Source organism: Hibiscus syriacus, unplaced genomic scaffold (assembly GCF_006381635.1).
Source record: "Hibiscus syriacus cultivar Baekdansim isolate YM2019G1 unplaced genomic scaffold, ASM638163v2 tig00110893_pilon, whole genome shotgun sequence".
Lineage (NCBI taxonomy): Eukaryota > Viridiplantae > Streptophyta > Magnoliopsida > Malvales > Malvaceae > Hibiscus > Hibiscus syriacus.
This window is the reverse complement of record NW_024062901.1, coordinates 6,336,775-6,360,800: the sequence shown is the minus strand read 5'-3', so window position 1 is coordinate 6,360,800 and position 24,026 is coordinate 6,336,775. Positions and strand designations below refer to the sequence as shown.

Below are 24,026 nucleotides of genomic sequence, written 5' to 3'. Positions count from 1 at the left end.
TTATCTTTTCAATTTTGTAAAATAAATTATATAAATTTTATGAATTTAATTTTTTTAAATAAAATATATAAATTAATTATAGTAAAATTATAGTAGAATTCAACTTGTTAAAAAAACAAATATATAATAAGGATAATTTGGTAAAATATACATTCTAGTAATATTTTATTCCTTTAACCAAACATGGTAATCTTACATTCCTGCTAAACGAACCAAACACAAACTACAACATTCCCAGTAATTTTATTCTCGCCGATAATCCTATTCTTATTGATAATCTTATATGTTGTGAACCAAACGCACCTTTACTCCAATTTGATATCCCGTTGTTAGAAAATTAATAAAATTACTAATGTGATATTTTTTTAATTTTTTAACAACAAAATATCAAAATGAAATATAAACTAAACTTTAAGTATACTTTTAAATATATAAAATTTAAGTAAAAAAATCGAAAATAATAATTTTAAAAAAATCAAAATTAATAATTTAAATACTAAATGTATTTTTTTTAGTGGATTCACAGTCACTATCAGGATTCAAGAGGAGATGGATCAGTCTAACCTAACTTACAATAGCTGAATAAGAAAGTTGACGAGAAAACCGCTAGACTCGATGCCCAATTAAGGAATTTGACGGAGCTATTATCAGTGATAGGGTTCAACCAAATTAGTTCTTCCAACACTGATAAATTTGATGGATGCATAATTTTATTTTATGTAGGAGGTTGAAAATATTATAATTTTAAGCTATGAAATTATAAATTTTTAAAGAATAAAATGAAAAAAGATAAATAATTCGTTTGACCATTTAATTATTGTTTTTTTATTATCGGTTTTGAAATTTTATCAATTAAATTATTTAACTATTTAAGTGTGTGCATGAACCAAGTAATCTCAGTGTTTAAAGGACTTGTTGTTATCATTTGAGGTTCCGAGTTTGAGCATTGTAAATGTTGTAAGTGTTTATTATCAAATGATTGAGAGTTTTTGAACATATGTTGTCTTATATTTCTTAAATTTATATATAAAAAACTATTTCAGTGTGTCAGTCAAACCACATGTTAATTGGGGATGTTCAAAATCAAAAATCCGCATTTTTGGATATCAGAAATATCAAATAATCAAAGTTTTCAAGTAGCGAATGTTAGCCCGTGTCTCAACCCTTTAAATCCAGGTATACGCAAGTTAGGTACCCACATTTTCGGGTTACAAGTACTCGATTCATATATTTTTATTTTTAAATTATATTATTTTCTAAATATATTTACATAAAAATTTAAAATCTATAATACATAATACATAATTCATACATAAAATTTAAAAATTTAAATTATATAATTGAAATTAAAAAATACAATTAAATTTAAAATATTTTGAAGTTGAAAAAATAATTTAGATTATTAGGGTGAAATAATTTAAAATAATAATTTAGAATGTAATGGTGAAATAATTTTAAAAATTAAAAATTTAAGACTATAGTGAAATAATTTGAGAATAGGAATACAAAAATCTAATAGTATCAAATATATAAGAAATCGAGTATCGAGTCGGCGGGTATCAGATTAAAAGATATTTTGTGATCTGGGTCTAACCTATAAATACTCAATATTTTTTAATCAAATTTGATGGGTTGGGTAGTTCTGGTCAGATAGTTCAAATTGGGTCTTTTTGAACACATTCGATACTTAACGAAAATGTTGATGTTATTGTTAACAAAATTGGTATAATTAAACATTCAATCATCAATACTTATATGTTCTAATAATTTAGTCCAATTTATGTAGTCATCTAAATTAAATTTCAGTGTAAATTATGCGTTTAGCACCTAAACTATCGGGTTTTTTCCGTTTTAGTACATAAACTTTCAATTCTTTCAAAACTATATCTAAAGTTCAGTTTTTTTTTCATTTTAGTATCCGTTCAAAAATTTAACGTTAAATTTTGAAAACATTGAAAGTTTAGGTACTAAAACGAACCAAAATTGATAGTTTAGAACGTGTTAAAATTTTTAACGACGATGTATTAAAATGAAACAAATTCTAAAAGTCAGATATGATTTTAAAAAAATAGAAAATTTAAGTACTAAAATGATCAAAACTGATAGTTTAAGCAGTAGATTTAATCGAGACATTTGTGGAGCGTTTCAGCGTCCAGTTGGCTGGCTCTCTCCACTCCACCGTCTCTAAGCTCTCCTATTCTTCCTGAAGAAACAATATTTCAGTGTGACCCTGGTTGTACTTTTCTTTTTTCTTTTTCTTTTTGTTTTATTTCGTTAATTTTTCAGCTTCACTATTTGATTCTTTAAATCTCAATGAATTCATCAAAACTAGTGTTCTCTTATTTCTTCAAATTGGGGTATCTCTAGTGACAAACAGGAATTTTAATCATTTCCATCTTCAGAACTTAACATGTGATTTGCTTTAATTTTTTAATTTAATTTCTTAACTTTCAAATTACTCCTAATTTAATCACTCTAACTTTCAAATTTATTTTTTATTGTATATTAATAAAATAATAATAAAAATGTTATGTCACAAAAATTATTAATAAAATAAATTAGAGTGATTAAAATAAGAGAAATTTGAAACTTGAGTAGTTAAATTGAAATCTTGTAACGATGATGCATGTGGAGTTCTTGGTATTCTGTTTCTGGTGCTTGCAGTATACTGCGGGACGGACCCTTTTAAGCACAGTGGAATCTATGAGTTCCTTGACTTTGTGGCTTACAAGGTGGATATGCCTCCATGGTAACTTGTTCCAACGCTTAGGAATGAAGAGAATTTGCTTGAGAAATCGGAGGTTAAGTTCATGCATGAGGTTCGAGGCCCTAAGAGCATTGCATTTAACCCTTTGGGGCGTGGTCCTTACACTGGTGTTGCTGACGGTCGGATTGTGTTCTGGGATGGTCATAAGTGGCCCAAAATTTTGATTAGGACTAAAATGTAAATTTTGAAAATTCAATGGCCAAAGTTTAAAGATTAGAAAAGTTCAAGGACCAAAATTGAAATTTTCAAAAGTTAGGGACCAAAAGTATAATATTCAAAATTTATGTATTTTTGCCCATAAATGAATAGTTTATCTCAAGAATGATGTTTTGGTGAGAAACAGATTTTTGATCTTGAATTTATGATTAAAAGTCAAAAAGTGTTAAAGTTCTGTAAAATTCAGTAAATCAGATCGAATAGAAATTTGAAAATTTTTGAAAGATATTAAATTAAGCTTAGAAATATTATTTTCACAATTTAAAATGATGGAAAATAATATGAATAATTAGATTTGATAATTTATTTCCATGTTCAATTTGGATCGTTGGATGAAAATGACAAGATTGAAATTTTTAGAAACGTTGCATGGATAAAATAGTAAAGAGTATAATATTTTGTCCATCTTTGATTTTGGAAAGATGATAATAGTTATGTGGCTTGATATGTGTGTAAATATGAGGATTCGTTACTGGTAAAATTGTCATTTCACATTAAATGAATTTTAAATTCATTTAAGCTTAATAAATGACAAATTAACATAAAATTACTTAGAAATTTCATGAGACAAGCTCATCTTCAAGCCTACATTTCGTGAGAAAATTTATTTTTCATTTTTGAACAATTTCCTTTGGATTTTGGTTCGAGCCTTGAAATAGAAAACTGTTCTATTAGAAAAACACTATCATTTGATACCATTATTGCATGCTAATCTTGATTGAGTTCAAAGATCCCAAATTTTAGGGTTTATGTTCATGTTAGGGTTTTAAGAATTGATGATGGATTTGAGGTTATTGAGGTTGTAGATTTATTTTCAAGCTTGATTGATGATTATAATAGCCTATACATGTTTTTTATAAGTTTCGGCCTAACACTAAATTTGGGAGAAGATGTGATTTGATGAAATTAAGTTAGGTGTTTAACTATAGAGGTTTTGAAATGTTTAATAGATGTTGATTTCATGCTCGAATTGAATTGAATCAAGTGAAATCATGAAACCCTACACTCTTGATATTCAACCTAAACTTTATGAAGTTAGAAAAATTATGAAAAAATTATATAAGGCTAGAAATGAATTAGGAAAGATTCTTCAAGCCTTAGAGAGTTATAAGGACCTCTTTGTAATTTTATAAAAGTTAGGGGACCTATTCAATAATTATGGAAAAGTGGTGGGTTAATGTATAATTGTTCAATAGTTGTTGTACTATGTTGGAAATTACTGTTTGAGTGTTGAAATTGATGATAGAATGTGAAATTGGATTATTTTCGAAAGTTGGTAAAAGTTTAGGCTTAAATCACAAATATGAAAAAGTTGGGAACTCAAGTGAAAATGTTATGTGAAATTTGGATAAAAAGGGACTTGAATGGTCAATTTGAAGTGTTAAGGTCAACATTTATGTTGTGACATGGAATTTGTTTCGAATAAACATCGAAAGAATCTTTAGGAATTATTTTCTATTGTGTGCCTATGTTAGTAAGATTCTAATATGTGGTTTGAATTGCATATGTTTTGTAAATGATGCTCATTTATATTGTGTACTTGAAATCAATATCAAACATTATTAAAATTAAAGTTAAGGAGAAGCTTAAGGATGAAATGTGAATCTCTAAGGAAGGTTTACAAGCAAAGGACACCGGGTGAGTGTATATTTAATTTGTATTCATGTTATCGAGCAAACATTGGCTTGCGATGAGTTAGTGACAGAGTTACTTTCGTAAGAAGTGACTCCTAATGTTGTGTGACTTTGTGATTTATGCATATATGTGCATTTGCTGAGCTAATAGAATTAGTAAATAAGTTGAAAATGCAAATTGGTTAAATCTGCCTAGATTTGTGATCTGAAAAGTAAGTTTAGAAAATCATCATATATCCTACATAAATGATTATATCATTATTTTTATACCATTGGATTTTTAAATCATCCTAGTTTCGTTTAAAACAAATGGATACTAATTTCGATGAGTATATAAAAATATATGAATTTTTAATCGAGGATAGGTCAGAAAACAGGGCAGCAAATTCTGCTCAAAATAGCTTTTGTAAGTCAACTTTGAAAATCCATTATAAATTCTACAAATTGAACTGAGAGTGTCGTATATGGTTAGATTCGTATTCGAGTATAGTTTCCAGTGGTATAAACAGAATAATTTTTAAGTGTGTATATTAATACAATATAATATTTCTTTGAATGTAGTTCAAACTGCCATAATATGAAATTGTGATAAATTTGGGATAGAACCAAATCAAAAGCAAAGGATCAAGTTAAAGCATAATGAGACTTATATTTTGACTTGTATATAATGTCAAAGTGAATGCAATGCATTCATAACATTATACATGAATGTTTTATACATCATCGGGTATGACTTGCGATAAGTCTGTCTTGTTTATATTAGCATGATATTTATGTCATTTATCATATATGTTGAAAACATTTTGATGTTTTGATATAACAAATTAATTTAAAAGAATTTTAATTTTGAAAAAGGTTTTTCTAAGCATCTTCGATATATTAAATTGAATATCAAAATATTACTCAAAGTATTTCAAAGTTCATTTTAATTCCTTACTAAAGTGTAAAATTAAGTTTTAATCTTAAAATAATTTCAAAACAATTTTACAAAGTATTTCGAACCGTTTCAAAGCCAAAAATTACAGTTTGTCTAGAGGGAACCGATTCCCCCTAAAGGGGTACCGATTCCCCCTGAATGGTTTTGCTCCGAGAAATTCCATTATGCACGGAGGGAACCGATTCCCCCCCCAGGGGTATCGATTCCCACCACTGTTCAACGGTCGAAATATTTGAATTTTACACTTAGGGAACCGATTCCCCATGAGGGGGTACCGATTCCCCCCACGCTCCAATCTGTTGTATTAATTGTTTTCACACTTAAACGGCTCCAATAACTTCATTAATGATCCCCAACGTTCAGAATTGATTCAAGGAGTATTTAAACAAGCTTAGAAGCCATTGATTAAAAACAACAAACAACTAGAATCAAGAAAGAATCAAAGAGAAAGCAGCAAACCTCAAGTTTGAGCACTTCAAGCCTATTTTTCATTCAATATTCATTTTTGCTTTCAAGAACACTTATTGTGCTCAATTGTATTCATTATTGAGTGTTCTTTCTTTGTTCTAGAATTTTGCAAACATATTTGCCTTGTGAGGTTTTTCTTGTAAGTTTGCAAATTTGTAATCTTCTCTTTGAGAAAAGAGTGTTCTCAAGAATTGGGGTATATTCTTGAGGGAGTTGTAATGTTATCTCTTTGGCCTCAAAAGAAAGAACAAATTAGTGAATTTGTTGGAAAATCCTTAGTGTGGATAGCTAAGGTAGTGGACGTAGACTTTGGTTGATAAAGTCGAACCACTCTAAATCGCTGTGCAATTATTTTCAATTTTCTGCAAAAGCTTCCACCAAAATTTTTAATTGACAATTCACCCCCCCTCTTGGCCTATTCCATCGATCGATTAACTCAACAATTGGCATCAAAGCCTAACTCATTTGAAGGTTTAATCGCCTCTTGAGTCGATTCGGGAAGAGTTACATCGATAATCAAAGTCATCAATGGTCTCTACTTCAAACTTCAACTCCGGTCTCGATTCGATGCCCGTCAACAAGCCTCATTTCTTCAATGGGGCTAACTATTCCTATTGGAAAAATAGGGTTATGTACTTCATTCAAGCAAGTGACATGGGAGCATAGAATGCCGTAGAAGAAGGATACATCAAGCCTCTCACTCATCCAAGATTGTGGAGTGAAGGAGAAACAAGAATGTTCCAGCTCTACTCCAAAGCCATCCATATCATATTTTGTGCTCTTGGATCAGATGAATACGGAAGAGTTTCATCTTGTACAACCGCCAAAGAAATATGGGACAAACTTCAAGTCACTCATGAAGGTACCGACGAGGTAAAGAAATCTAAAATTAGTATTCTAACGCATAGCTATGAAAATTTCAGGATGAAATCAAATGAAGATATCAAAGCTATGACGGATAGATTTTCAACGATTTTCAATGGTCTCAAATCATATGGAGAGATCATTTCAAATGAAAAGCTTGTGAGGAAGTTAGTCTACTCCCTTCCAAAATCGTGACAATCAAAGAAGACAACAATCATCGAGTCTAAGGACCTAACGTCCTTAACTCTTGAAGAACTAATCGGTTCCCTTCTCACTCATAAAATGATGCTTGAAGATGAAGTAGACCTCGATAAAATTGACGAGACACCAAAGGAGAAGGAGAAGAAGAAAAACATTGGAATTGCTCTCAAATCCACAAAAGATGAGAGTGATTCGAATAACGATGATGATGACGAGGAAATGGCATTATTTTGCCAAACGATTCAGAAAGTTGATGATGCTCAACCGAGGAAGAAAATTTAAACGTCATGAAGGCTTTAAAACTGAATCGAATGAGAAAGACCCGATCATTTGTTACGAATGCAAAAAGTCAGGGTATGTCAAATATGATTGCCCACAACTGAAGAAAAAGAGTCAATCCAAAAAGAAGCACAAGGCTCATGGAGCTAAATGGAGCGATGAAGAAGGTTCCGATGAAGAGGAATAAGAAGTTGCAAACTTGTGCTTGATGGCTATCGGGGAAGATTCTAAGGTAACCTCTAACTCATTCGATTTGGATGAATTATCTTATGATGAGTTATTAGAGAATTATAATGGGTTGGCTTCGGATTATAAGACTTTATTTTCAAAATACAAAAATAATATTTCAAAATTAAAAAACGAAAATAGTCTTATACCCAAGACCAACAATGAGCTTGAAAGTAAGATCAAAGAATTGCAAATCAAAATTAATGATTTTGAAAAGAAAAATATTGATTTGCATAACTTACTTTCAAAAGTTCATGATGATCATCAAAAAAAAGATTGATGATCTTAAAACTTCTTTTAATAAGGTTGGAACAAAAAGTTTTAAAAAATGTGAGAATTCAAAATCCAACTTTGTTAAGAAAAGTTTTAGAATCTACAATCATAGAAGTCATCAACGAACCTTGAATGGTAAAATTGTTAGGAGTATATGGGTTCCTAAAGAATTCATTACAACTAAAGATAAAGATGTCCTTTATAAATGGATACCAAAGAGGACAAGGATTTTAGAAACTAATGAATATGAACCCAAAAGAATTTGGGTACCAAAAATTAGAAATTAATCTATGTTTGTAGGAAAAGGAGCATTGCTACAAGGCACGGGAAACAAATCCAAATTCATGGTACCTTGATAGTGGATGCTCGAGACACATGACCGGGGACAAAAACCGGTTCATAGAGTTTAACGCCAAAAATGGAGGAGAAGTGACTTTTGGTGATGATTCAAAAGGTCACATTGAAGGTATAGGTACAATAGGTAATACCTCTTCCATACAAATTAAAAATGTGTTATATGTGAATGGATTAAAGCATAATCTCTTGAGTATTAGTCAATTATGTGATAAGGGATTCAATGTCATATTTGAAACTAATGGTTGTAAAGTCATTGACATTGCATCTAATAGGATTATGCTTGTTGGTCATAGAATAGGAAACATATACATGGTGCATTTAGACTCTATAGAAATGACTAATTTATGCCTAGTTGCTAAGGATGAGCATGATAGTTGGTTATGGCATAGGAGACTAGGGCATGCTAGCATGAGTGTTTTGCAACGGTTAGTTCAAGGAGAATTGGTTCGAGGGCTGCCTAAACTAAAATTTGATAATGATAAAATCTGTGATGCTAGTGCTAAAGGAAAACAAAAGTGAGTTTCTTTTAAATCCATTAATGATGTGTCAACTAGTAGAGTATTACAATTGATCCATATAGATCTTTTTGGGTCAACTAGGACTACTAGCTTGGGTGGAAAACAATATGCATTTATCTTGGTAGATGACTATTCTAGATATACTTGGGTTCTATTCTTAATTACTAAAGATGAAGCATTAGAAAATTTCATCACATTTTCAAAAGTAATCCAAAACGAAAAAGGTTACTCTATCACTAGTGTTAGAAGTGATCATGGCACTGAATTTGAAAATCTTGGATTTAATGAGTTTTGTAATTCTAATGGTCTTAGTCATAATTTTTCAGCACCTAGAACCCCTCAACAAAATGGAGTTGTTGAGAGGAAAAATCGAACTTTAGAAGAAATGGCTAGAACCATGCTTTATGAAAATAATTTGCCAAAATATTTTTGGGCGGAAGCCACAAATACCGCTTGTTATGTTATAAATCGAGTAATTATTAGGCCAATTTTAAAGAAAACTCCATATGAAATTTTCAAAAATAAAAAGCATAATATTAGCTATTTTCATCCTTTTGGATGTAAATGTTTTGTTTTAAACAACGGTAAAGAAAACCTTGGCAAATTTGATGCTAAAAGTGATGAAAGAATTTTTCTGGGTTATTCCTTAAATTCTAAAGCTTATCGAGTATTTAATAAAAGAACTTTGGTTGTAGAAGATTCTATACATGTTGTTTTCGATGATAATCTACTTCCGATGAAGGATTCTTGTTTGAATGATGATGTAGGTATTATAAATACAAATGACGTTAGACATGACATTGGAGAATCATCATCAAAGGAAGAAACGAAAGATGAGGAAACTCATGATCCTCTTGAGAATCCAACCATTGAAGAAAGGGAAATATCTTATCCAAGAGAGTACAACTATGTCAAGGATGGTGAGATTATAGGTGATCCATCCAAAGGGGGTAACAACTCGATCTTCTCTTAGAAATATTTGTAATTATATTGCATTTATTTCATGCATAGAGCCTAAGAATAATAAAGAAGCATTAAATGATGAACATTGGATTATGGCTATGCAAGAAGAGTTAAATCAATTTAAGAGAAGTAAAGTATGGACATTAGTTGAAAGGCCTAGTAATAAATCTACTGTAGGTACTAGATGGGTATTTAGGAATAAGCTTGATGAGAGTGGTAATATAGTGAGAAACAAGGCTAGACTTGTTGCTCAAGAGTATACTCAAGAAGAGGGCATAGACTATGATGAAACATACGCTCCCGTAGCTAGGATGGAAGCAATTAGAATGTTATTAGCATTTGCATGTTTTCATGAATTTAAACTATATCAAATGGATGTTAAAAGTGCATTTTTAAATGGTTTTATAAAAGAAGAAGTGTATGTGGAACAACCTCCAGGTTTTGAAGATTCAAAATTTCTGGATCATGTTCTTAAATTGACAAAAGCACTTTATAGTTTAAAACAAGCTCCTAGAGCTTGGTATGAAAGATTGTCAAATTTTTTAATTGAAAAAGGTTTTTCAAAAGGGAAGGTTGGCACTACATTGTTTTTAAAGCATAAAGGTAAAGATTTATTAGTAGTTCAAATTTATGTTGATGATATAATATTTGGTTCTACTAATGATGTTCTTTGCCAATAATTTTCTAAGCTAATGCAAAGAGAATTCGAAATGAGCATGATGGGGGATCTCTCATTTTTCTTGGGACTCCAAATCAAGCAAAGAAAAGATGGCATCTTCATCAATCAAGCTAAGTACGTCAAATATATGCTCAAGAAGTTTGGACTGGAAAATGGCAAACCTCATGACACTCCAATGAGCTCTTCAAAAAAGCTTGACTTAGATGAAGGAGGCAAATGTGTAGATGTTAAATTATATAGGTCAATGATTGGATCTCTACTTTATCTAACTGCAAGTAGACCGGACATTATGTTTAGTGTTTGCTTATGTGCTAGATTTTAATCATGCCCTAAGGAATCACATTTACTAGCTGTTAAGAGAATCTTTAGATACCTTAAGGACACTCCTAGTTTTAGGAATTTGGTATCCTAGAGACTCTAGTTTTAGCTTGCATGCCTTTTCTGATGCGGATTATGGATGATGCAAATTAGATAGGAAAAGCACCTCCGGTACTTGCCAATTCCTTGGAAATATGCTGATTTCTTGGTTTTCAAAGAAACAAAATTGTGTTGCATTATCTACCACTGAAGCCGAATACATTTCAGATGGTAGTTGTTGTGCACAAGTTTTATGGATGAAACAACAACTTTTTGATTATGGAATTGAAGTAGGTACCATTCCTATCAAGTGTGACAATACTAGTGCTATTTGTCTCACTAAAAATCCCATCCAACACTCTAGAACTAAGCACATTGAAATAAGACATCACTTCATTAGAGACAATGTCACTAAGGAAGATGTAGTTCTAGAATTTTTTAATACTTTGCATCAATTAGCGGATATCTTTACAAAACCTTTAGACAAGGAACATTTTTGGACACTTAGGAGAGAATTAGGTTTAACGAACCTATCTTCTCTAAGTGTTTAAAATAATTTTAGCATTTTAAAGAATAAATGAAAAATGCTTATAATAGTAATTTCTGATTACATTCATTGCTATTAGTTAGGGGGAGTTTATGATTCTTGATGAAAAATTAACTTTATGTTCAAATGTAGTTTAAGGATTAATTTGATTGATTGAACATAATTAATTTTTGATATATGAGTTGCCAATACCACTAGAGAAGATTAATTTAGCATTTTGAGTGTTTAAAATACAGTTTTTTTAATTATAGGGCAGAGGGAACCGATACCCCCTTGAAGGGGAACCGATTCCCCCTAGGGGAATCGATACCCCCCTGGGGTTCTAGTTTTTAACACGGGCAGAACACCCAAAAATCTCAAACTCTCTTCTTCTCTCTTGCTGCCGTTCCTCTCCATGCTCTCTCCATATCTCCTCTTTACTTCAAAACATCTATTTCTAGTCGGAATTTCATCATTTTTCAAATCCTAAACCTGCTAGCATCATTAAAATCGTGCAAACAACATCAAAATCCACTTAATCTCATCTTTCAAGGTAAATTTTTCTAAACTCTCTATTTTATTGATTTTGAACATAGGGCTAGTTTCAATTAGTTCTAGATAGAAATAGTGATCGGGCATTGATTATTTGTGTTTAGAAACTAAATTTTTACAACTAATTTCATCAAAATCTCACAAATTTTCTATTAATTTTTGAAATTTTGAATTAAAAAAACGAAAATCTTTAATTAATTTTAAAATTGATGATTTTTGATGTTATTTACATGTAAACTACACATACTATGGTTTTTAATACATTATTTTCAATAGTTTTTCAAACATTAGGATTTTTTTTAATCTTGAAATATTGAGAACTCAATTGAGTTTTGGGATTGATTGAATTGCATACATGTGTTTTCTAAATTGGAGGTTATCCATTCTATTCTGATTTCCTAAACCATGTCAAATCCTAAACGTGCTAGGTCTTCATCTAGTCGTTCAAACCAACAACCAAATCTACCTCCAAATCCTCCTCCTATTCTTGAAATTCCTATTCCTTATCTCGTTGATCGTAATATGACTATCCAAAACTCGTGCTTCAATCATCCTGATCCTAGAAATCACCGTTTTTGGTATTATCAATATTTTGACTCTTACAAAATTAGAGAAGAACATATCCCTTCTCTTCAAGCTATGATAGATATCGATTTTAGATATCTTCCTCTTTTACAAAAGTGGAAATTTGATAAACTTTCTGACCTTGAACCTATAGTTTACCATCAACTTGTTCGCATATTCTATTCTAATGCCGTTTTTGTTAAAAACAGAGCTCAAACCAAAACCATATCAGTTCGTTCCTATCTCCTAGGATAATTCTTCCATCTTGACTCGGCTTACATAGCTAATGAATTAGGATAGATAATGATGGTATATCAAATGAAATAGTTTTTAGGTTCTCGTTATAAAAGAAGGATAGTGCGAGTGTCTTAGATCTTCATGATCGTTTTCTTCATCTAATGATTTATTGGTGGTTTCGACCATCCGGAGGTCGTTACTCTACTCTTCATGCTTTAGATCTTTGGTGGTTACATTGTTTCCAAAACAATCTTAAAATAAATCTTCCTGAGATTATTTTGCTGAAATTGTTGAAACCGTAACCAAGTTCCAAATAGAAACTCTGTTCATCTCTAGTTTACGGTTGCATTCTGAGTAATCTATTTTCTAAAGTCGGGCTTAGAGTTGGTCTAGATGTCGTCTTTCCTCTCAAGAAACAAATTAATCTTCTTTCTTAACGAGAGCGGGATGGATAAAGAATAAGGACACCGGTGAATGGGTTCGATCTTCTGAAAATACTCCGGGAGCTAGTTCTTCTCAAGCTCCACCAAAGCTGACGATCCCGAGCTTGAACATTAATGCAAGATATTGACGAAGCCGACGATGAGCCGGAACAACACGAGGAACAAGTTCAGCAAGAAGATCATGTGCCTCCATATTTTCAATCATTTATAGACATTTGATTTTTGTTATGCATCATTGGATTCTCACTTCACTTCTATAAATCTCACTTCTCGACTATGGAAGATCAATTGGAAATTCTTCGGGAGATGCGTGCAAACATGAAGCAATCAACGCTCGTATTAATGAACTCACTCATGAAATGGCAGCTATGCGAGCTCATTTCCCTCGTCCCGGTCCTCCTACGGATGCTTGAACTTTGATCTTTGCTTTGCTTGTTTGGATTGAACTTGGATATTTGCATTATTGTTAAAACATTTTGAATGCTTTTGGATTGTTTATTTTTGGTTGTTCGAACTTATGTTTAATACATTTGATTTAGATTTCGTGTTTATTTGCATCTTTAGACATATATGACCAATTATCCATTACATGTTTATGAATATTGATTATGAAACTAATGGCTAACCTCTCTTTTGATTGTGATCTTTAGCAGCTTAAGCTTTATATTAATAAATCAATTGGCTTACGTTTTTCAAAATTCTTGTTTAAAACGTTTGTATAGGGTCTTTTATTTAACAAAAAGGGGGAGAAAGTGTTAAAGTAAGGGGGAGTAGTATTTTCAAAATCAAAATTCATTTTGAAATTAGAAAATCTTAAAACGTTTTGTTATATCAAAAAGGGGAGATTGTTGAAAACATTTTGATGTTTCGATATAACAAATTAATTTAAAAGAATTTTAATTTTGAAAAAGGTTTTCTAAGCATCTTCGATATATTAAATTGAATATCAAAATATTACTCAAAGTATTCAAAGTTCATTTTAAATCCTTACTAAGTGTAAAATTAAGTTTTAATCTTAAAATATTTCAAAACAATTTTACAAAGTATTTCGAACCGTTTCAAAGCCAAAAATTACAGTTTGTCCAGAGGGAACCGATTCCCCCAAGGGGTACCGATTCCCCTGAATGGTTTTGCTCCGAGAAATTCCAGTATGCTCGGAGGGAACCGATTCCCCCCAAAGGTATCGATTCCCACCACTGTTCAACGGTCGAAATATTTGAATTTACTTAGGGAACCGATTCCCCATGAGGGGTACGATTCCCCCCGCTCCAATCTGTTGTATAATTGTTTTCACACTTAAACGGCTCCAATAACTTCATTAATGATCCCCAACGTTCAAAATTGATTCAAGGAGTATTTAAATAAGCTTAGAAGCCATTGATCAAAAACAACAACAAAAACAACTAGAATCAAGAAAGAATCAAAGAAAGCATCAAACCTCAAGTTTAGCACTTCAAGCCTATTGTTTCATTCATATTCATTTTTGCTTTCAAGAACTTATTGTGCTCAATTGTATTCATTATTGAGTGTTCTTTCTTGTTCTAGAATTGTGCAAACATATCTGCCTTGTGAGGTTTTTCTTGTAAGTTTTGTAAATTTGTAATATTCTCTTTGAGAATAGAGGTTCTCAAGAATTGGGGTATATTCTTGAGGGAGTGTAAGGTTATCTCTTTGGCCTCAAAAGAAAGAACAAATTAGTGAATTTGTTGGAAATTATTAGTGTGGATAGCTAAGGTAGGGACGTAGACTTTGGTTGAAAAGTCGAACCACTCTAAATCGCTGTGCAATTACTTTCAATTTTCTGCAAAAGCTTCCACCAAAATTTTTAATTGCCAATTCACCCCCTCTTGGCCGATTCCATCGATCAATTAACTCAACAATATATTTGACATATTCTAAATGTGTCAAAGGTTGAATATAAAATGCATTGATCACTAGTTATTATATGATGTTTATCATGAATATATATGATGTTTATTACGAATGTTATTTCGGGTATGAATTGCCCAATGTGAAACTATACAAATATACTTTGCCATGGATTGATTAAATAATATACTATTGCCCAAGTAAGTCATTGAGGGACAGGGTATAGGTTGCATGCCATAGACTCCCAGCTGCAGGTTCAGATTCAATATTATAGTGTGTAAGGACACTTAGTGCAGGTGGTGGGTACGACCTTATGTCATATCCGAATCAACACTAGAGTGTAAACTTAGTGAAGATTGTGGGCATGACTTTATGTGTCATATCCGGATCTGCCCTAGAGTGTAAACCTAGTGAAGATTGTGGGCATGACTTTATGTGTCATATCCGGATCTGCCCTAGAGTGTAAACTTAGTGCAGGAGATGGGCACAACCTTATGTGTAAGCACTTTGGTGCATTTGACTCGAGTACCCAAGGTCCTCATAGGTTTATATTTTGGGCTATGGTTATTGGTTAAATAATGATATACAAGCAAATAAGCTTATGAGCTTATGGAATAAATGACAAGTATCGGTAAGAAATTTTATATCCGGTTTAGATCATGTTAATATATGGTAACATGGTTGGAATATAGGTAAAGTGATCATACTGCATTAACATTGTTATTCATTTACATTTATATGTTGCATTGACTTAAATATTTTCATGTTTGTCTCCTAATTGTATACTTAGCGCATGATGATTTTTACGCGAAGTAAAAGAAAGTGAAGGAGTTGAGCTTGGCATCAATCACCGAGGAATATTTTCAGGTAACTGTGATGACATCCTAACGTTCTAAATTTCTAGTTGGCATGTATATGTAAGAAGTGTTTGCAAACTACAAGTATGGTTAGTACTAAATGTAACTAATATTATGAATAAATATTATTATACTAAACTATGTTTGAAATATTAATTAATTAGATTTTTAAATTAGACAGCTTTTAGACAATTTTATTTATTATATGAAACAGAGAAGGACTGTGTTATTTGTCTGAAACCGGATTTGAAATAGAAGTCGAAATGTTATAATTTGAGTTTCTCTGATTAGCTATTTTATAATAAATGTTTACAAATATGGAATATGTGAAAGAAACAAAATTTTACGATTTTGGGTTAAAAAATGTTTTGAATATTCGATGTGATATCTTTGACTCGTAATACATGTTTACAAGTTAAGGGTGTTCCCATACTTCCACCAGTTGAATTTTTCGACTTGGTTCCGATTGAGTTTATGTTCCTTTTTGGTTGCGGAATTAGCTTAAAAGTATTACTGTATGAAATTCTCACCAATTTCAAGCAGTTTTTTTAGCATTATGGACAAAATATTTACATTTGTAATTTTGAGCTCAGGTCAGAACTGTGATCCAAAGCCATCACCATCGAGTTACCTGTCAAATGAGAATATCTGCGGCTGACCTTTGAGACTCCGATTCGATAAGAAAACCGGTGATTTGTACATTGCCGATGCATATTTCGGGTTGATGAAGGTCGGTCCGGAAGGCGGATTAGCAACACCACTTGTAACAGAGGCAGATGGGGTGCCCCTCAGGTTTACCAATGACCTTGACATGATGATGAAGGCAACATCTATTTTACTGATAGCAGCACCCAATACCAAAGAAGGTAGGTTTCTGATGATAAGGTTTTTCTTTCTATTATTCGACCAATTCTCTAGGACATGGTGGAGGACCACTTTTGTTGCACACACAAATACATACATATAAGAGGTTTACTCGTAAGACCCCTTGGGTTTATCTGATACTACTGATCAGTGATGGATGCACATTTGTGTTCGGGTATGATATTTACTTAAGATATCTCGTTATTGAATTTATCTAATAGTACTGACCAGTGGCGGATTGTTATGTATGGCTCATAAAAAGTCTCGTTATGGGGTTACGAATTATGTGGGTTGGGGGTGTGGGGGCGCAGCCCCCGCGGTACGGTACAGGGTTGATTTTGTAATTATGTACCAGGGTTTTCTATTATAAATAGAGATGTAACCTAGACCTAAAACATCATTGAATAAAACTTCTAGCGCCGCCTAGGCACCGAGGACGTAAGCACATTGCCGAACCTCGTAAAATTCTCGTGTTCTTTCGTTTTCTTTACCCGTTTTCGTCAACAATTGGTATCAGATGTCAGGAGCAAAATTCGAAGTCGCGAAATTCGATGGTCAGGGTAACTTCGGATTATGGCAAACGAGGGTGAAGGATCTATTGGCGCAGCAAGGGATCTTGAAGGCTTTGCGACCTACAAAGCCGGCGTCGATGGATGAGGAGATTGGGAAGAATTGCAGCAGCGAGCGGCAGGAACCATACGATTATGCTTGGCGGACGAGGTCATGTATCCGTCATGCATCTATCGTCTCCAGACGAAATTTGGAGGAAGTTGGAAAGTCAGTTTATGTCCAAATCCTTAACGACAAACTGTATCTGAAGCAGCGGCTGTATGGGCTGAAGATGCAGGACGATCACGATTTGGCGCAATACGTGAATGTCTTCAATCAAATCGTTTCTGATCTGGCTCGGCTTGATGTGAAAATTGAAGATGAAGACAGAGCGATGATTCTGTTGTGTTCGTTGCCTTCCTCTTACGAACACATGGTGACTACTCTTACATATGGGAAAGAGACTATCAACGTTGAGGAGATTACTGCAGCCTTGTTGGCTCACAACCAGCGGAAGCAGAATGCAGGGGAAAGCTCTCGAGCCGATAGCTTATATGTCAAGGGTAATCGAGATCGTGGACGGAAGCCAGAGAATGCAGGGTCCGGGAAGCGGAATTCCAGATCCAATCCAGGGATAAGAAGACGATTCACTGTTACAAGTGCAAGGAGGCGGGACATATGAAGCGAGACTGTCCGAAGTTGAAAAAGCAGACCGATGAGAACGTGATGGCTCATCCAAGTCTGTGAACGTGGTCGAGGATGATACTTCTGATTGCAGTGAGGGTGATATGCTTTCTATTTCAACGACACAATTGACGGATGCTTGGATTCTTGATTCTGATGTTCTTATCACATCACGCCAAATAGGGAATGGTTTTCGACATACAGGCCGGTTAATTCTGGTTCGGTTTATTGGGTGATGATCGATGTTGCAATATTGTTGGTATTGGTGATGTCAGAATTAAGATGCACAATGGCTCCGTTCGGACGTTGAGTGGTGTTCGACATATCCCAGACTTGAAGAAGAATTTGATTTCCTTGGGCACTTTGCACAAGAATGGTTTTATCCCTAAGGCTGACGAGGATAGGGAAACCATTCGGATTGTTAAAGGAGCATTGACTGTGATGAAAGGCAAGATGACTGCAGGGAATATCTACAGATTGTTAGGGAGTACCGTTGCAGGTGGAGTTCACTCTGTTGAGTCCTGTGATGATACGACAAAATTGTGGCATATGCGCCTTGCTCATCTTAGTGAACGTGGTATGGCAGAATTACACAAGAGAAACTTGTGCATGGTGTCAAAAGCTGTAAGCTTGATTTTTGCAAGTATTGTGTTCTTGGTAAACAGACTAAAGTCCGTTTCAAGACTGCGAAGCACAACTCAAGGGATTCTTGATTATGTGCATTCTGATGTATGGGGGCCTTCCACGACATCGTCTTTGGGTGGATCTAGGTACTATGTTACTTTTATTGATGATTTTTCACGGAAAGTTTGGGTGTATTTTTTGAAACAGAAATCTGAAGTTTTTGAGAAGTTCAAGTTGTGGAAAGCTGAGGTAGAAAACCAAACAGGACGAAAAATCAAGTGTTTGCGGTCTGATAATGGTACGGAGTACACAGATTCACAGTTCCTACAATTCTGTAAGGACATGGGATTCAGAGGCATTTTACAGTGCGCAAGACACCACAACAGAATGGTGTTGCGGAACGATGAACAGGTCGTTGAATGAAAGAGCCAGATGTTTGCGGTTGAATGCGGGGCTTCCCAAACACTTCTGGGCTGAGGCTGTTAACATGGCGTGTTACCTTATCAACAGATCGCCAAGGGCATCGCTGGCTGGGAAAGTTGCAGAAGAGGTATGGACTGGTCATGATGTTAGTTTTGATAACTTACGGATTTTTGGTTGTCCTGCTTATGTGCATGTACCTGCTGATGAGATCCAAACTTGATGCAAATCGAAGGAGTGCATTTTTCTGGGTTACAAGAAAGGTGTCAAAGGATTCAAGTTCTGGGATCCAGTTGCGAAGAAAGATGTGATTAGTAGAGATGTCGTTTTTGATGAACAGTCTATGTTGCAGCAGAAGCAAGACACGACAGTGGTAGATTTCGAGCAATTTCCAGTTGAGAAACCAGAAACTTCTCAACCGACTTCTGGTGGTTCCACTACGGATGATTTGCAGGATTATAGTCTCGCCAGAGACAGGGTGAGACGGACGAATATAAGCCTCCGAACAGATTGGGTTTTGAAGACTTGGTATCTTTTGCACTTACTGTTAGCAGTGATGATCCAGTTACTTTTCATGATGCCGTTACTAGTCAGGAAAACGACAAGTGGATGGCAGCCATGGTTGAGGAGATGGAGTCTTTGAATCACAATCGCACATGGGAGTTAGTTCCCCTTCCTGAGGGTAAGAAGCCGATTGGTTGCAAATGGGTGTATAAGAAGAACCAGCAGTAACAGAAAAAGAGGGGAGAAGTTCAAGGCTCGTTTGGTAGCGAAGGTTTTTCACAGCAGAAAGGAGTTGATTATGATGAAATCTTTTCTCCTGTGGTCAGGCACACTTCAATCCGAGCAGTACTTGCATTGGTGGCTAGTTGGGATTTGCATTTAGAGCAGATGGATGTTAAAACTGCTTTTTTACATGGTGATTTAGAGGAGCAGATCTACATGCGGCAACCTGAAGGTTTCACTCAACCTGGAAACGAGCATTTAGTTTGCAGATTGAAGAAATCTTTGTACGGGTTAAAACAGTCTCCGAGACAGTGGTATAAACGGTTTGACTCCTATATGATCAAGATTGGCTACAACCGATGTGAGTATGATTGTTGTGTCTATGTTAAGAGCCTTGATGATGGTTCTTTTATTTTTCTATTACTGTATGTTGATGATATGTTGATTGCTGCGAAGAACATGATGATGTTATCAGTTGAAACTTTATTGAGTCAGGAATTTGATATGAAAGATTTAGGTGCTGCAAGAAATTCTTGGAATGGAAATTTGCAGGGACAGAGACTCAAGGAAACTGCGGCTATCTCAACGGGGTTATGTTGAGAAAATGCTAGAAAGGTTTGCGATGAGCAGCGCGAAACCAGTTAGCACTCCATTGGCGAATCACTTTAAGCTCTCATCAGAACAGTGCCCTAAGACAGATAAGGAAGCTGAAAATATGGCAAAGGTTCCGTATTCTAATGCTGTTGGCTGCTTGATGTATGCGATGGTATGTACTCGTCCTGATTTAGCTCATGCTGTTAGTCAAGTTTGTAAGTACATGTCTAAACCTGGTAAGCAACATTGGGATGCAGTCAAGTGGATCTTTCGTACTTAAAGGGTACTGTGGGACATGGAATTGTTTTTGGGAGTCAGCGGGATAATCCTTTGGTTGTAGGATATGTGGATTCAGATTATGCAGGTGACTTGGATAATAGAAGATCTACGACAGGGTATGTGTTTACTCTTGGTGGAGGGCCTATTTGCTGGAAGTCTACTGTTCAATCTGTCGTGGCACTATCTACAACTGAAGCTGAATACATGGCAGCGGCTGAAGCTGCAAAAGAAGCTTTATGGCTTACTGGTTTAGTGAAGGAGTTGGGTGTTCAACAAGGTGGAGTTCAGTTGCTTTGTGATAATCAAAGTGCTATTCACTTGGCTAAGAATCAGGTGTATCGTGCTAGAACTAAACATATTGATGTAAGGTTCCACAAGATCAGAGAGTTGGTTGCATCTGGAGAGGTTTTGTTTCAGAAGGTACATACTGATGAGAATGCCGCTGATATGTTCACCAAGCCAGTTACGACAGACAAGTTCAAGCATTGCTTGGACTTGTTGAATGTTTCGAGTTGTTAAAGAAGCAAGGTAACCCAACCCACATTGAAGTTTCCAAGGGGCAGGATATTCGCCAAGGTGGAGATTTGTTATGTATGGCTCATAAAAAGTCTCGTTATGGGGTTACGAATTATGTGGGTTGGGGGTGTGGGGGCGCAGCCCCCGCGGTACGGTACAGGGTTGATTTTGTAATTATGTACCAGGGTTTTCTATTATAAATAGAGATGTAACCTAGACCTAAAACATCATTGAATAAAACTTCTAGCGCCGCCTAGGCACCGAGGACGTAAGCACATTGCCGAACCTCGTAAAATTCTCGTGTTCTTTCGTTTTCTTTACCCGTTTTCGTCAACACGGATGTACGCGTAGTGTCGCCTACATTAGGGTGGGCAAGTGCTCCTCCTACAATCTAAGTTTACTCCGATTAGTGATTTATTTTATTGATTCGTCACTGATACTGACACACATAATAGTTCAGAAACCACGTGCAGCTAGTGTTTTCGTCAGAGAAAAGTGGGAGGCTTCTGAAGTACAATCCACACACAGAGAAAACCACAACCCTTATGAAAAATCTTCAATTCCCAATTGGTGTATCCTTGAGCAATGATACTTCTTTTCTTGTGTTTTCTGAAGGATGCCCTGGCAGATTACTCAAATACTGGTTGAAAGGTGAGAAAGCAGGGACTTCAGAGGTATTTGCCATCTTACCGGGATTTCCCGACAACGTCCGAACAAACAAAAAACGGTGAATTCTGGGTAGCAATTCAGTGTCGGAGATCCATGTACTCTCATATACTAGGATAATACCCTAAACTTAGGACGTTCATTCCCAAGCTGCCTGTCACAGTAAAGGTACATTACCTGCTTCAGGTGGGGGGTAATTTGCATGCACAGATTGTCAAATACAGCCCCGAAGGAAAGCTTTTACGAGTTCTAGAGGATAGTAAAGGGAAGGTGGTGAAAGCAGTTAGCGAAGTGGAAGAGAGAGATGGGATTGGAAAGCTATGGATAGGGAGTGTTCTAATGCCCTTCATTGCAGTTTATGATTTGGATTGAGTTTTGGCTTCTCTTTGCTATTATGAATGTTTTATCTTTGTATTAACCATTGCTTGTCACTGAAATTTTGGACATGTTTTTTAAGATTCGAACCGAGCCAGCAAACTATGATATATTGTGTTTAGTTCTTGGGAAAAAAGCATTATCTACAGGAAAAAGATATATTTCTTTTTTTGATAGGATGTAAGATTGTATTCACTTGGTAGAATATATCATTATTAGGGGTATTTATTGAGCAAGTAGATCGTAAGTTGGGCAGTGCTCAACTCTTGCTCATTAAAATTTTTTGTTGCTCGACTCGTGCTCGTTAAAAAAACTTATTGCTTACCTCATTGTTCGTTAAGCTCACTGAAATTTTTACCTTATTTTCTTAATTATAGTTAAAATATATTAATACTATACGGAGTTTAATACCAAATTAGTGATTTTTTTAATAAAATATTTTTTAAGATAAGTACTAAAAAATTATATAAAAAATTAACGATATGCTTGCGAACTTATCGAGTCGATATGGGATTTGCTTGAATCAACTCGTTAAGTTCTCGAGTCGTGCTTTGACCGAATCAAATTCGAACTGATCACGAGTTATTCAACTCATTAAACGTCCCAAATGAATAAATAAATAAATATTTTATTAAATTATCTTCGTAATATATTTTCTTTTTAACGAGTTAACTTGTAATGTTGAATTAACAATACTTACATTAATATTCACGTACAAAAAAAATTTATAACACATATATCAATCGAGACATTAATGATAGTAAATATTAAGATATCACATCAATACAATTTTCACATATAAATAAATAAATATATATATATATATATAAAGCAATAAAAAAATACAAAGACTATAGCTCATAAAACTAAGGTGATTTTTCCCCAATCTAATTGGATAACCGAAAATAAACCTAAAGTTGTAAGTAACTTTTGAAGCTTATTATCCTATCCTACCTCATTATTCACTTAACTATATCTTCTTTTTTATTTTACTCACTATACTTTTAATTTATTTAATTTACTCAATAAGCTTTCAAATTGATCCGGTTTTGATCACTATGAAATATTTTATTATTATTTTCATATGACGTTTTATTTTTTTATTATTATTTAATATAAACTAATTTAAAATATAAAATAAAACAGAAGGTGATCGAACACCACCGCTGACCGCCATAGATTGTGGTAGTTCGGTCCCAAATTTCATGGGTCGTTTTGCCTCGACACCGTGAGTCTGAAGTTGACCTCTATTTTGTCAGAACTTGCTCCGAAGTCAACGAATTGGAGATTGAAAATGAGGAAGACGAAACGTTTTAGTCAAGATTCACGAGTTTTGGGATATTTTCCGGTGAAACAACCACCAGATTCGGGCTCAAGTTGAATCGACCCATGAAATATGGGACTGAACGGCTACAATCTACGGCGGTCGACAATGGTCGGCTGTGGTGTCTGGCCACCTCATGTTTCTATCTTATATTTCAATTATTTTATATTAAATAAAAAAATATCATGTCATATAAAATAATAATAAAATAATTGACAATGATCAAAAGATGAGTAATTCGAAAGTGCAATGCATAAATTAAAAATATTGAAAGTATAGTGAATAAAATAGGAGGGAGAATATAATTCAATAAAAAATATGTAATTTACCCTTAATTGGCTCATATTTTATAATTATAGAAACTCATTTTACATATAAATAAATTATAAAAAATACAATAAAAATATAGAAAAACGCAACACACAAATCATATAAAATTATAATCTTTATAAAATAAATACACTATAATCATGCATTATCAAACATCGTACATAACATAAGATACATCACGTAACATATTTTTATTGTGTGCTGTTATAGAAGACATTGCGCATGTTGCTACGAATGTGACAATGGATGGGCTGTTGAAAAAGAACATTGTCGCAAGCATGGGGAG

The 24,026-nt window shown here is 34.0% G+C and overlaps 1 pseudogene; it reads left to right on the top strand.

Annotated features, from left to right (window-relative positions):
• The first annotated feature begins 2,089 nt into the window (after positions 1-2,089).
• On the top strand, positions 2,090-22,083 carry LOC120145648 (annotated as a pseudogene).
• The last annotated feature ends 1,943 nt before the right edge of the window (positions 22,084-24,026 follow it).